At 23.8% G+C, this 16,906-nt stretch overlaps 1 protein-coding gene across 1 annotated transcript in view; it reads right to left on the bottom strand.

The window, feature by feature from the left end:
* LOC129607042 (uncharacterized) overlaps positions 1-16,906 on the bottom strand; it is a 154,032-nt gene that overhangs the window by 78,114 nt on the left and 59,012 nt on the right. The window lies entirely within an intron of this gene.

The following is a 16,906-nucleotide window of genomic DNA, read 5'->3' as shown; positions in this document are numbered from 1 at the left end:
TATGGTTTATAGTGTTTTGTTTTCTTAATTATATTGCTGATTTACAAATTGAAATGTTTTTTATAGCAAAAAAACAACATTTTCATTATACTATATCATTAAATCTTTATAAATTTTTAACATCATCATTTCATCAAATTCAAAAACAACTTAATACAAAAATTTTTTAGTTATTATTATTATCTTTTTACTCTATATATCTAAAAACAGTATAATTTATGGTCTTTATATATATAATATATATTTTGCCATATAAGATAAAGCGTTAGAGAATTAAAAAAAGTGAAAATAAAACCGAAATTCCATTCCAACACAGATCATGTCCTCCTTTATGGATGACAGAAATTTTAGTACAAAAATAATTTTCCTTTTTATAGTATTTTTCCTCTCTTCCTCTCTTCCTCACAACCTTACCCATCTATTTTATATATATTTCGTTTAGCATTATAAAAGTACTTTATATATAAAGCAGTCCATGAAATAAATAGAGAATAAAAATTTAAATTTATTACCTTGAAGCGATATTTACTTTTTATAGACGACTTGTGGTTAACCACCAAAAGGTTTTAAAAATCAATTATCAATTAAACTTACAACCTATAACAACTATATAAAAAAGAAACAAATTTTTTTTCATTTTCGAACCTTATTATTATTACCTGTCTCTTTTATTATAAAATTTATTCTATATATATACAACTTTAATGGGTTTTGTGAAGCGAAATACAAAAAAAAGAAAACAAAAATTACAGTTCTTTAACTATTAATTCTGTATATTATAAAACTTTATATTAGGTGTAGAAGAAATATAATAATATAACAGTAAGTACAGGTATATACAATATAACACTTTATAAATATTATTGTCTTCAAAGAGTCTATGAAAATGAAATAAAAATTATAAAGTAAAACAAAAAAGTTAAACAAATTTTCACTGAAAACTTTCTAAAGACAAAACTATAAAATAAAAATTATAGAGTATAAAACCCCAAAATATTACAGTATAGCTCAAGAAGGTATGAAGAAAAGCTTTCAATGCGAAAACTTCATTTTTATGGATTTGTTCTAATTCCGGTATTTGATTTCAACTTAATTTTCAACAATAGACAGAAATTTGGTCTTTTTTTGTTTTTTGGTTTTTTGTTTTTTTTACAAAAATATTAACACTAATAATAATGGGTATAATGTGTAGGTACCATTAGTATAGATATTAATCGTTTAATAATATTATTAGGGTATATAGACAAAGAGTAGAAAAAAATTATTATGAAAAGATAATTTGGATGCGTTGAACGCGCGAAATGAAAAGTAAAATTTATAAGAATAATAAATTATATATGGTAACACTAAAGAATTTAATTAAGGTTTATAAAAATTTAAAATATTTTAAAATAATAGTTAATAAATTCTATTACAGTGTGAGTGTTTCTGTTTGCATGTGTATGGGCTATGTTTGAGGTAAACTAGTTTTTGTGGAAATGGTGACAAATGATCTCGGTGATTTTTAATATATTTTCTTTAGAATAGATTTGCTAAACATATAAATTATTATATATCGATTATCGCACATTTGTGAAAGCAACGACATAAGACAAAATGCAGAGTTGCAAACTTGCTTTTATTACTATGATATATACTTGTAGAATAGTTGTATACCAATGTTTTGTAGCCTTCAATAGTAATTTAAACTCAGTTATTAATACTTTAAATTTTGGAAATCGAAGTTATATTTTTGATTTGTGTCGTTATTCTTTCCAATTTGCGATATATACCAAATCCAATATCGAGCCCAATGAAATGGGATCCGTATATGGGCGCAATTTGGATATTATACTAAATTCCTCAATATATAATGAAATTTTATCCAGAAAAGTTGATTTTAAATTTTGGTTTTTATTAATATATTGAAGGAGATTGCAAAATATTGTCAACAAATCTATTTGCATGCTTTCGATTTGCATAATACCCAGCGCTTGAGAACATGATAAAATGAACATTTTAAATTCTTTGCAATTTTTTATCAATTGAAATCAATTTCCTCGATAAATGATGACCGCGGAATTGTGGTACATTGAGAATTTTAAGATAGTAGATATTTTTTGTTCATGGTGGACCGCAGCCCCTGCTATACTGTTCTCATGCCGAGCTATAAAATTTGTTGCGATAGTAGATATAGTTGAGAGCTGGACATAAAAATTTTAAACAAAATTTGAAAATTCTAAAATTACTTTAAATAAAATTTTATTTTTAAAATATAAAATTACTAAATTGTTATTCGTCCCAGCTATAATAAAACCAAATCAAAAAATTTTTAAAAGAAAAAGTGCTTTTGTATTTAAAGTGCTCCACCGCTTCAATACTATATATAAAGCGCATATAGACAAAAATAAAATAACAATCGAAAGTTCCAATATCTTAAAGACTAGATCCTGTTTTCATAAAAAATTTTAGTATGCTTGCCATTAATTGCATTAAAATATCAAATAGAGTAAAAATTGTTTTTGGTTTTTAAAATATTAATACAATGTTGTTGGCTATTATTGTAATTACTATTTTTTACTAATATACTGTTATAGCAAAAATTATAGGGTTCCCTAAAGAAAGCAGCAGTTCTGTATATAAAAGAAGTAGTAAGCATTTTAGTAGTGTGGGTAAATTGTGGGAAATTAGCAATCTTTTAATGAATTTTAAGGAACATGCTAATTTAATTTTCAAAATCATTCTCAAATTATCGACTGTGAACGTCTTACCTTCAAAAACAATGCGAATAAATTTTGTTTTCATTTTAGAAAAAAAAACGTGATACGCAGTACAGAATAAATTCTTCTCATTCGAAAGACTACATTATACAAATACGTATATGACTTTTACTCACCTTCTTTTCACTTGGCGATTAAAATAGCGAAATACACGATCAGGCTCCTAATAATTGACGCATAACAAACAGAAGTAATTGCTAACAATTTCTTTATTATTTATGTGGCGATTTTGCAAGAGAAAGAGTACTGTCTCAAATCCAATCAAAAGAGAAAAAATTTACTCCATTGTCACCGTCATCCAATTTTGTATATTAATAATTTTTTTACGCAAAATAAAGGCAAATATTCAAATGTGAGACTTGCAAAGCATTATAAAAGTCATATCAGAAGCAAAATTCCATTCAATGATTTCAAATATGTTTTTTCTTTCTCAAACGAAAAAGAATCATAAAAAAATTTCTTAGTTTTTAAATGAAAGTAATTAAGAATTCAGAAGGAGAAATAATCGCATATAAATAGCGCCCATTAATGTTAAAATTGTAAAAAAAAAAAGAAAATCTACCGCCCAATGAAGTGAAAATAAACTACCGAAAATAAAATGTTACTGTACATAACAAACGCTAATGAATTGTAATTTTTGGTTTTTGGGGAAATTAACGTTGATTTTTCGTGCTTTTTCAGTGAGTTTTCTATATTTTTCAAATTAAGTTGCCTATCTTTTCTACTTTTTGTTTGTTCTATTTTTTTTAGGAAATGAATGTAACAATTTTATTATTATTTTTAAAATTTGTGTATGTTTAAGGTTTTGTTTATTCTTCACAATTGTTGGATTTTTTTACCAGTTTTTTATATTTTTTTTGATTAACATCTTAATAGATCTCTTAAGATTCTTTTGACAACCAAAACCAAAATAATGTTTTTTTTTTTTTATTTTAAAAATATTTGTTTGTTTATAATGGAAGTTTTACTACATCATTCTGCCTCTCTATTTAAAATATACATTTATACATATAAATAACTTAAATATGGTTAAACTTGAATTTAATCATTATAGGGCAATTACGAATAATGATAATTTTTGGAAGCTTATGATTTGTCGAAATCATGAAGGGTAATAATAAGCTAGGATTCTTTCCAAGAGCTTTGTTTAATGTGGTGTTGAAAACCTAACACTTCATTTCTTACACTTTCTTTTCTATAGCTTCTTAACATTTAAATTAAAATTGTTGTTGATCCTAATAAAATTCTTGCAAACTATCCAAGAATTCATGGATATCTAAAGCACGAAAACAAATTGAAATCAAACAAAAAAATATTAACAAAATCACAGTGTATTACTCCAATATAACAGTATGATATGATGTATAATCGAATATAACAGTATAATGTTTAATGAATCTCACGACAGCTGTTAATCAACCTTCTAAACGATATGGCAAATTTTTAATAATAATTCTTTCTTAGCAACTGTTTCTATAATAATAAAAATAAATTTATTTGTACATGTTCTAACAATAACCAAGTATTTTTACCTAAAAAAAAATAATAAAAGTATTCATTATGAATGTTTGTTTAGCTCTGTGTGGTAACATTATAATTAGGTGTAATAAAATAGACCGTAATTTCATATAATTTCTATTTCTTGTTCGAAAAAATCTTCGTATATCTATTAATATAAATTGTATATATACTTGCTGATTAATTTGTATATATTTACAGAATTGTAATCGGAATTTGACAAGCATACTACAAGAAGACTCGAGCTCGAAATTAATACTAATTATATAATTAAAAGATCGATAATAATAAACTTCGTTTATGCTGTATTTGAAAGACTAAAATCCTATAGAAATATTTCACAAACTTTGGTCCTCGAAATTGCCATTTCAAAACTAGCTTAATTGAGTTTTTCTGACCAAATAAACTTTTGATAATTATCCCACTCTATTGCAATAAAAATTAAGTAAAACCGGGCCAAAATGCTTGAATTTCAAAGTATTTGTAATGCTATGGTTTACCTCAGAAATTTCGAAATTTGTGAAAGCTTCCACCTAAAATCTGAAATCAAATTTTGAATTCGAAATAACATCATTTTTTACTCTCTTTCAATTTCTTATTTCTTCTATATAATTTGCTCTAACTTGCTTTGAATTTCTTCTACATAATTGCTTTTTTTTTTAAATCGGAATAATTTTTTTTAACAATTTAAATTTTCTAAGGTTTTCATTATGTCTGATATTTAGATTTAATTGCAAAAATTAAATACAAAAAAAACTTCATTTGCAAAATAAATTGCCAACATTTAAGCATAAAAATTGAAATAAATTGGTTTCGGGATTGCTTATTGTTATAGGAATAATAAAAAAAAAACCTACATACGTTTTATAAAATGAACAAGAAGGAAAAATTAATATGGTTGTAATTAACGAAATTGTGAGAATTCCAAAGTAAAAATTTTATTTTTTGTATTATAAAAAAATTCAAAGTGTTATAAATGAAATGATTTGAATAGATAATTAATGGTTAGGATTTGAGGAAGAATAAATATTTTTTACTTTTAATACATTCTTACATACGCGAGTAGTTTCTCATTTATGACACATTTTTCTTTTATTTACAAAAATTTTGAAAGAAAATTTTTTTTCTTAATATTAAAGTTATTTATTTTTCCGAAGAAAAAAACCCACTTAAATTTAATGTAGGCCAAAAATATAATTCTGTAAGCTTAATAAGTTAAGGTACTTGTACTCAAATAAAAATATTTCCGGAAAAGTGTACAAATATTTCTATTTAATTAATTTCAAAATTTGTGCCCAAATTAAAAAATTAATTACAGAGCATTATTTTTGTGAGAATGAGGACCAACGTACTAAGTTAGAATTAGAGTAATTTTGAGTTGCAATTTAATATACAAGATATAAAAGCAATTTTTGAAAAATTTAAAGATGGCAATTTATGCTAATGTATTTTTTGACCTTATTTAATTATCCAGGTAAACGATATTAAGACATATTTTTAAATAACTCTTATTGACATTTTTTTTAAACTTCAATCAGCTTGAAATTCTATTTTTAGAGATTTGTTTCTTTGAAATGCGTTGTTTCTTACTTTAATTCGAATTTAAATCTCGTTTTTAACATTACTTTTCTCCTAATATACAATAGAAATATGTCATTTACAGAAAAAATTCCGGGATTTTTTAATTTTAAGTCCTGCTTCATTTAATAAATTCATTTTACAAAACAAAAGACTTAAATGAGAAACTTTGCTTATTCAATTATAATTTTAATATATATTACAATATTATTAGAGCTATTTATCGTATACTGAACCAGAACAAAAATTTTTATTGAACCAGTTCAAGATTTTTAATCCTCATTATATACATATTTCAGTTAATAGTTTTACATTGTCATGCTTCACATTCTAAAATATTTAATCTTGAATTACTCATTAAATCTACATTTCTATCACCTACATATAATTTTTTAAATCATTTTTTTAAATTAATTTTTTATATCGTATATTTAATAATGGTTATAGTATGTAATAAATATCTTGGTATATCAATATCTGATTAAATTTTAATGTATCCATTTACTGCGTATTTATTACATCTATACTTCTATAACAATTAGTTTATTCAACAGTTGTGTTATATATAATATCTATTACTCTTCCATAATAAGGAAGAACGAAAAAATTAATTTGAAATTTTCATATCTATATACGAATACTTATTTATAAAAAGTTCATTTACCTATTCATATATCTCGATTCTATCTTACAAATTATACTACTACCAATATTTAACAAATGAAACATAAAATTTACGAAATATTCTTAAATTATCGATAGTTTACCGCGCACAATATCATATAAATTTAAATTAATATAAAATTTTTGCAAGTATTTAAATTTAATAATATTGTATATGTTACAACAAAATTTATTATATCAGAAAAGTATACTATTTAATATGTATGCTTAGTACATGACAAGTGTAATACATACCTTAAAATATCTTCTTTGTTTCTAAAATATTTCTATATATATTACGATATATAATGAAAGTGCACCTGAAAATAATCCAAAATAAAAGTGTGGAATTATTAAATTGACAATATTACATATACATACATAATAATAATGTATAACATTTTTTTTTTCAACTTTTCTTTAATCAACTGTTTACGGTATTATATTTTACCGATATATTGTTATGTTATATACTACCACTTATAGTTACATAAAATCGATTATTACATATTATTATTATTATTACAAAAACATCGTAATCACAAAAATAGAAAAAGAAAATATTATAATTTTTATTAAAGATTCCAAAATTGAATATGAAAATATTATTGTAAGAAAAGAAAATCTATTGATTTTTCTTTCTTTTTATTTAAAATAACAAACAACTGTTGTTAAAGTTTGCATTTTACAAAATTGATCTAATAAAATTAATTTTCTGTGAAATTTCATATTCCATGTTATTATTATTTGTTTTTTTCGTATATTATTATTATTATTGTTATTAACAGACATTTATACCATAATAATAACAAATAATAACAAAACAATAATATTGTAAGACTGTTATAGCACTAGCATCATATTATACCGTCAGAATCTTATTAGAATATTTATGCAAAAAAATAAGAAAGAGAGCAGAGAAAAAAAAATTAATAACGAATAACTGGTCTTATCGTTGATCATAATGATGTTTATGATAATAGTTATGATGATGATGAGACCAAAGAAAAAAAAAATAACAACTATGCTATGCATCTTTATTTTTTCTAGATGATCATTTTCTTATAATTTTACTCTACATATTATTCTAAATATGTATATATAAGATTTATTCATATTAGATAATGTTGTTTACCGTATTATTAATAAGGCATATGCATTCATAATACTTATACTCATATACTCATAATATACACACACAGATATAAATCACATGATTATAATACAATTTTAAATATACATACATATTGGTACATGTAAAATATATGAGAAGAAAATATTTACATGTTATAATAGTTGTTATGTAATCATCAGAACAAAAACTTCTCATAAATATAATATTATTTTTGTTATATAATTTTCGAAAAAAGAAAATTAATATTGTTTTATTGATATTCCAGGCATTTTACATTATGCATTTATTATGTTTTTAGAGTAGTATTAAGTATGAGGACAGTAGAATATCGTTAAATAATTCTTTAATCAATTTTAAAATCAACAAGAAATCATATTTTAAAACTATTCCCAGAACGCTTTCATTGTTCAAAACAAAATTAAATTTCAAAACTGGAGTGATAAAATGTAAAAAAGTAATAAAGTTTCTGTTGTTAAAGAAGAGCAACAAGAGCCTAACGAAAACCCAAAATAGCGGAAACGAACATTTTTCTGAAATAAATTATTTACGTTTCTTAAAGCTGGGTAAATGTCAAGTTCTTAACAAAAGTTCATTTCTCTTAAGAATTGAACCTGTATAATTTATGAAATAATCATATATGCAACGCTCGGGTTTTATATACAATAAACCTGGAGTTCACTGTATAAAATAAATTTGTTTTATATTCATTGTATAAAATTTAATTTGTGTTATATACAAATGCGTATATCTTTTTATCATTTCCATTATAATAATCTATATAATATAATTTTATATTTGTGTGTATAATAATATTTCTGGTATATGCTGTTTGTATACTATTCACTTACTTATATATTTTCAATAAATAATTTATTTTATATATGTACATACATACATATATACTTCATTTATGTGAAATATAATATTTTTATCTAGATATTTATCACTGGCGCATAAATAACTATTTGGTATCAATTCACAAATTTCTTAAAGAATTTTTTTTGTAATAATATTTTATAAAACAAAAATTTTAAAATTGTTACCGCCTTACAGAAGCATGTCCACTACAAAATATCGATTCTTAATTGATTTGAATTTTATAGTTGAAAAAATATGAAGTGTTTATCTCTTAAATTGTCTCTTTAAATATATTATATCAGCGCCGGATCTACCATATATGCAAAGTATAGGCATATATAATGAGCACCAAAAAATAGGCAACTGTTATATGCAATGTGCAAATTTTATTGTATATTGTTTATTCCTTTGAAACTAGGCGGGAATTTTTTGAAAGCAGTGCCGGGTCTGTATTATAAAAATTTTATAGTTTAAATTTTGAGAAATCATTTCGGACCTTAGAAATCTACCGCAATACTAATACTTATACGCAATATTAAAATAATACGCAATATTAAGCATAATTTTGTTAGATTTCCGGTTAGATCAATTTTAAAAAAGTATTAATACGAGTACCCACAATGAAATTTAAAATTAATAAAATTTTCTCAAATTTCACTATATAATGAGAGTTATCGTTTTATAATGAGATTTTATTGTTATATTGAAAATTTCAAATACTGAACCATATGGTAACATTCTAATAATAAAAAATAATAAATTTTTTAGATATTTTCCTCAGTATAATCTATAATAATAATGTATTCATTCTGTTAACATATTCTAAACACATGGGATTCACTAATAAAATTTTTCAAGAACACTGAATATTTTTCTTTCTTAAATACCTATCTCACATTTTTGCCGTTAGAAATCTACTTACAAAATATATATATATATATATATATATATGAACATACATGTATACAAATCCTACATTCTATGTACATGTATGTGCATATAAATTCTATGATATTTTTATATATATGGGTAAGTTATGCAAAGTGATACCATGAAATTATAGGTTTATTATTCAATATTTTATATAAAAAAATTTTTTATTCTACTTTGATATTCTCCCGATATACTCGTAATATGTAAGGGAAAATAAGCAATAATAAGGAATAACATAAGTTTTAAATAATTACAAAATTGGGAAAAAATACCGTAATAAATATAACAGATTTGACAAAATTAGAACAAAATCAGGTATTGTCTGTATGGGCAAAAAGAAGAATGACTGTAATACTGGATTTTATCTGTACGAGTATTCGCAGGTACTTTCGAAAATTCAGTAACTTCGAAATGTAATTGGTTTCTCGTTTCGAACTTAAATTATCAATCTCATAACCGAAAAAAAACTCAGTTCTTTAAATTGTGCTAGAATAATTTCCTCCGAAAACTGATCATAATTCCGCGTAAATATCGGCTTTGTGAAGGAGTCTACTGAAATTGGAAAAATTTATACTATTCATAATGAAAAATTTGGAAAATTTCGGTAATTTTTTTTGAGAAAATGGTGGATTGTTATCCAATTTTTGTGCTGTAGCTCGTTTTGGAAATTTCAAATTTCCTAGCCCTCGAATGTAGGGCATTTATTTCCATTTAAAATATTGGAATGAAAATCGAGAAAGTTACACCACATAGTTACCATTATAATTTTTTCTAAATAATTTTCAATTCAAATCATAATGATAGTTTAATAAACTTCAATATTGTTTCAGTTACCCATTTAGTTTTTTCTTCTCTTTCATGTTTATATTGCTTAGGTTTTGCATAACTTACGCAATTTATTATAGTAATAGCATCATCTAAAATATAAATTGGATTTAATATGTACGGAAGGTACATACATATATGATGGTACAAGCAAACGAGCGGTATCTCTTATAAAGAACACATAAAAAAACAAGAGAGTATACTTAAAAATTGTTAAACTCTACTATTAACATGTTTTAACCTATTTATCACAGTTGCTGTTATGGTTATTGTAGATTTGGATTCTTAGTTAAGAAAAAGATGTAGAAGAATGTTTTTTTTTTGTATTTTCGAAAGATAAATTCGAAAAATATATATCTAGGTACATAAGGCCTAAATGAGCGAAAAAATTCTAAACTAAAAAAAAAATTTTGCTAAAAATTTTATAAAAGAAAAAAATTTTTTTTTCTCGATTTTTTCTCTGCTTATAACGTATAGTTTCTCGACATTCAGTTGGTTGGGCATTAAAATATTTTTTTAAAAAGATTTAAGAACTTTATTAGGAGGTGTTGATTAATTATTCTTGTTAATTGGTTTATAATACACAAGCTATATATAACAATACATATATATCAAAAGGCGTTAATAGTTCATTAGTTATGGTATTTTATAAACTATTATACATTTTAACTAAAAAAGGGTGGATTGACTGTCGATTTCGAATAGAATCAAGAAATTAAAGAATAAAATAAATCGATAAATATAAAAATATATTTTAAAGAAATTCTTTTTTTTCATATTTGTATGTATGTACGTATAATATTTGTTTATTTATGTGAATATCTCAATGTTTCATGTCAAAATGAAAAATTTTAGAACAGAAGTTCTTGATGTCGAAAATTATACGGTTTTAATATGAAATTAATCGATTTAAATTTGTTATTTTTTTCAGTTATATGAACATGAATATTATAAAATAAATGAAAAATAGCTTTAGCATATTATACTTAAGGGGAAAATATAACTTTATTATACGACAACCGCTTTGATTTAATTTGAATAAATTATAAAATTTTATTTATAGTTTAATCGGAAATTAATAACCAATTTCAAAATAGTTATATAACATACAACATGGAGTATTTTACATATGGATTGTACAAAAGACACAATTTCGAAATAGAAAAGAAAATGAGGGCGAAATTTTTATATTTTATTGTGAGTAAAATTTTATATCATTTGTTATAAATGCGGGACATTTTAATAAATGCGTGCTTCCGAAACTATTATTAATATTAAAACGTATTGGGATTGCAATTTAGATGAAATTGTTTAATATTTTCCCTCTATTTGTACAAAATCACTCTTTTGCCTACACAATTTCCCAAAATTACCCTCACGGAAGTTATATTTTAGCGTAATTGAATGCGGCAATGCTACCAAAAGTAGCTCTTTATAAGTTTAACCAAAAGAGCATAGTAGTAATGAAAACATAGAATATTTTATAATATTCTAATACATTCATTGCAATTTTCATAAAACAATGCAGTTCACTTGTTTTATTTGTAATTTTGCATATTCAAGGATTAGAAATTTTGATGATTACAGGTTACCTAATTATATTAACTACTAAGGAACATTATCGAATGCAAATATATCTTGAAATTTGTGAAAGAATAATTTCTTGTATATAAAATTCTACAATTTCGACCAGCATGTAATTAAGTAGAAGATATCAGAATTCTTTCAAAAAAATGTAGATAAATTTGTAAAATTAATTGATAGTGGAGTTCAAAAGATTGCATAACCTTAATTGATGAACACTTCCAATTATTAAATTATATGACCATTTTACGTTTAAATTTAGTATGCTAATTATTTTAAAACTTGAAAAAATGTAGAAATATATGACTTTCAACCTCTATATTTCCAACACATGTTTCCTAAAAAAACACATGTTTCCCAAAAAAAAATTTTGAACCTTTCATTTAATTTTTGTGAAGCGATTTCAATAGCTTTAAGCTGCAAAAACTATTTGTTTCACTCCTAGACCATACAAGTGGGGTATGAGAAAACTACAATAACAATGACTGGCTGCAATGGTTATAGCATTGCCGGTATCCCCCTTCTTATAACATTGCCGGTATCCCCCTTCAGTCATTTATAATTTACAATTCATATGCTCTCATAAGAGGATGCGACAACTGTCAATTTTTCATGATTTTCTGCAAAGTGATACGATATATTTACTAGACCAAAAGTAGCTTTATTTCAAAAGATTTCAAATTGACAATACTCTCGCATAAATTTTCAATATGGCCACCAACACAAAGTTTTTATATATATATGCAACGAATAATTATTGCCCACTTGAATTTGTTATGAATTAAGAACGCATTTTTTTCACTTTTTAAATTGAATTTTTTTTACAAAATTTCACTATTTATTGATTGTCATAAATCACTTTTAATATTCACAAGTAACCTAACCTCAATTTAATTCAATTAGGACAGGAAATCATTTAAGAACTTTCTTATATACACACGTAGAGCACAACTAATAAAAATTTGGTTTTCAAAATTGCATTTTTAATCTTCCCCAAAGCAATTTTTTTCCTAAATTCAAAAAAAATCAGAAATGCCAAATTCAAATTTATTTTCACTAAAAACAAAAAATGTTGTTTAAGTCGATTTAAAGAGTTCAAAACTAAATTGGTATATAAAAGTAAAATGGTATAAAAATTTAGGAAATTGGGTCCTCATATATTTACACACTTTAACATATTTAGCAGTTCATTACATATGAACATACATACACACATAGACGAGTAAGCATTTTGAATCAGAACATTTTATATTTTTTTTTGATAAACTATGCGTGATTAGCATTGTTAATGAGAAACAATTTTAAGAATGAAATGAAATTAAATTCACAATAATGTGTGTGTAGATTGTACAACGAGTACGAGTATAACAATAAACTCTTTTAATAAGCTATAATTTCAAACACGTTCCTTCCACTAACAAATAATTGTGAGTATGTGCGTACATATAGATGAAGAATACTACATAAAAGTTATTTTGTTAAAAATATAAAAAATAAAAAGGTAAGTCAAATTAATGAGTTTTTTTTTTTTTAGTTTATTAAAAAGCGTGTGTACAATTTTGATTTAGGTTAAAGGCTTTCACATTTAAAACTCTTTATAATTTATATGTGAAATTATTTAAACTTTTTTTTGTTACATTGCAATTCATAAAAAATGTATGAAAAAAAATTTTATGTCGCGGCTATTAAAATTTTTACAACAGTTTTCATTCAACAAGTTTCATTTTTCCACTTTTAATTATTCTCAGTTCAAGGTTAATATTTTTGTAATTTCACTTTTCTAAATGTACATGTAGTACTCGTATGCACATATAATGCTTCATATATAACATTAAAAATGTAAAAATGTATAACATTATTAAAATTTTAATTGTAACAGAAACGAAGAAAACCCATTAAACTCACAGTTTCAATTATAATTCAAGTTTCTGTTGTTTCTTGTAATTTTCTAATTGTAACACTTAATAAAACAATTTTAAATTACTTTTGTTTCCTACTGATAAAGTGAAAATTTTAAATAAAATTATAAAATGGAAAGAAAATAAGAAAATTCTATATAAAATTTTTTGACTTTTTTCCACCAATGAAAATAATTGCCGAAATTTTAGTTCACAATTAAATTTCTTTTTTATTTTTTAATCAACTATAAATGGGAAGAAGTTTTAAATCATATTAACACCCTTATTTCAATTAACAACACATGAGGTCAATATTATTTATAATAATGTTAAATGGGCGCCCTGCCCTGATTTTGTTATAATGTGCAAGAAAATATCTAGAAATACAAATTATTAAAGAGGGAAATTTGAAGGTTTTTTTGTATATTAAAATTTCTTTAATTATTTTAAGATTATTTCCGGGTTAAAATAGAAAAAAATAATTTAAATTGATATTAATGCCCGATTTTTAGTGAATTTTATGTAAATTTCAAATAAGTTATAAGTGGTTGCCTTTCTTAAACGGCCGGACCCTGTTCTCTGTATGTGTAGAAATATGTATAACGGGACGATAGATGACTGGATAAATGATAACTATTTAAAATATCACTTTTCCATTATCCTAACTGTCTGCGCACCAACATATAGAACTGTCGATAATTTTATTACCAATTTAGCCAGGTTTCATATAAACAAAAACAAATGTATTCTTTGCTAATATGAATGAAACCATTGCTGTTCCAGAAAATTTTCTTACAAAACGTACATATTGATTATTTCCCTCAAATTTCCATTTTATACAAAGTTTAAGATTAATTGTTTTTGTATTGAATTTTTGTTTTATATTTTTTTTTATCCATAGGGCCATATTGGGAAGAACATAGGGCTAATTTATGATATACGCAGATAACTTGCACGATTGAGTTTATTAGGTATGGGTGACGTGCCTATCGTAATTCTGCACTAAATAAACTACATTACAATTTAATTACAAATAGAATAATTTTTAATAATATTTTCAATCAAAATATATACGACGGTGCGGATCCGAAATATTTAAAAATCGCGAAAGATTTAAATTTTTTTTAAAAAGCAGTGACTTATTTTTAAGTCGTCTCTACCAATTATACTGCAAAGTCAATATTACTGAATTTTTAAATACCATTTAAGTAGATTTCGCTGAATTTATTGTGTCAAAATTATTTCGAAATAAGGGGGCGTCGTAGAGAAAAAAATATTCAATAACAAGACTATACTAAAGAATTAACACTTCTGAATCTTAAAATTTAAAAGATGATTCAATAATAATACTTAAAAAACGCTCTATTTCAACAAAGTACCCTTATATAAGTAAAAGTAATTGACTTTATTTAAACGTTCAATTTTTTCTTATTTTTTAATATATAGCAATTTTTTTTTGTTATACCCATTTGATTGGCGTCTGAATGGTTTATAATGTCTTAAATGAATATTGTAATGTTAACGTGTGTGTATGAATACCGTGCGAATTTTAATATAATTTTAATCATATTATCATGATTATTAAAAATGTATATACTTGGTCTTATTTACGGAAATTTATTTTTTCAATTCTTGAAAATTGCCTACCTTATATATTGTGTATGAAATTGAAATTTTTATGGTATGGTATTATTGGACTGATTTCAAATTAGTATTCACAGAATTTTTGATATCACGATTTTTTTTTTTCGTATTTTAGTTCTGTTTTTTTTTAAATAATTGTCATTTAAAAGTTATAATTTAAATTGCAATCCCATATATCAATTAAATTCCCTTTAATTTTCCAATTTTAAATTCTTTCATATTGTACCTATTTGTTTTTTTTTTTGTTCGTTTGATTCTGTGCTTAACTTCTGCTCTTCTTTATTTCCATTTGTATACTAGTTTCATATATGCAATCCCTTACAAAATTTTCCAATTCATTTTTAAATTATATCGAAAATAGAAGAGAGATAGCCTTGTTTTTTTTTTCTTTTTCTTAAAACTAATTTTACTTTTTATATAATTTATTCATTTTATTATAATGCAACATTGTAATTTAATTTAAATTTAATTTTAAATCGAATTTATTTTCTACTTTTCATTTTTTTTTTGGTTACAAGAAGAGAAATTGAAAGATAAAGTAACGTTTAATTCTTCTAAATAAAACAAAAAACCAATCAACTACATTTTTTACAACTTAGAGTAGCCCACCATTTCAGAAATATTTTTTTTTTTTATTGGAAAAAGTAAAAAACTATACTTGCATATTACAATACAACACAATATAATCTAAGACAAGAAGGTAAAACTGCGTAAGTCAACTTTATTAAAAATTGAGATTTTGGAATATTGGAATTCTTCCTATGTTCAAATCTATAATGCAGAAAAAAATTCGTTTGATTCGGAGAATTAGTAGAAGGTCAATTTAAAATTAGTATAGGTACACTGAGAATACCATGATTTCTGTAAATGTTAACATGTAAAATTCGGTTAAATCAAAAAAAAAAAATTTTAATAAAAATTGACAACAAGGTTCCAGAACTATGAAAAACATAAAATTCTTAAAAGAAAAGGAGGGGCTTGAATATCACCTTTTACATACATACGTGATGAGAAAAAAATGAGTGAATATCATTCGTATTATTTAATATTATTCAAGTGAGAAGAATTTTCTTTGAAATAGCGAATTAATTTCGCTCTTTCTTAAAAATATAAAATTCCGATAATCTTCAGCCACATTGTTTTGAAAGATGACCAAGTTTAGTGAGTATTATTTTGAGTTTATACAAAAAATTGGATAATTATAGCCTTCTATTTAAAAAAAAAAAAAATTTAATTTTGAATAATATTTTTGAAGTTACTACAATAGTCTACTACAAAAGAAAAAGATTCAAAATGAAGCTATTACCCTAATTACTTTAAGCTCTAAGTACTTTCCAGTTAAAAATCTTTCAATTTTTCTTTCTAAATAATTACTTGAAATCTATTATACCCGATTTTAACTCTACTCAAACTTACAATAATTGTAATTTAGATGATTCTATTGTAAACTGATTTTAGAATTTATAAAAGCAAAAACAAGATCAAAATCCACTCAACATACATCTATATAC

The sequence above is a fragment of the Condylostylus longicornis genome, unplaced genomic scaffold (assembly GCF_029603195.1).
Source record: "Condylostylus longicornis isolate FDR11 unplaced genomic scaffold, ASM2960319v2 ptg000026l, whole genome shotgun sequence".
Lineage (NCBI taxonomy): Eukaryota > Metazoa > Arthropoda > Insecta > Diptera > Dolichopodidae > Condylostylus > Condylostylus longicornis.
Note: the sequence above shows the minus strand (reverse complement) of the source record. Positions and strands in the feature narration are given on the sequence as shown.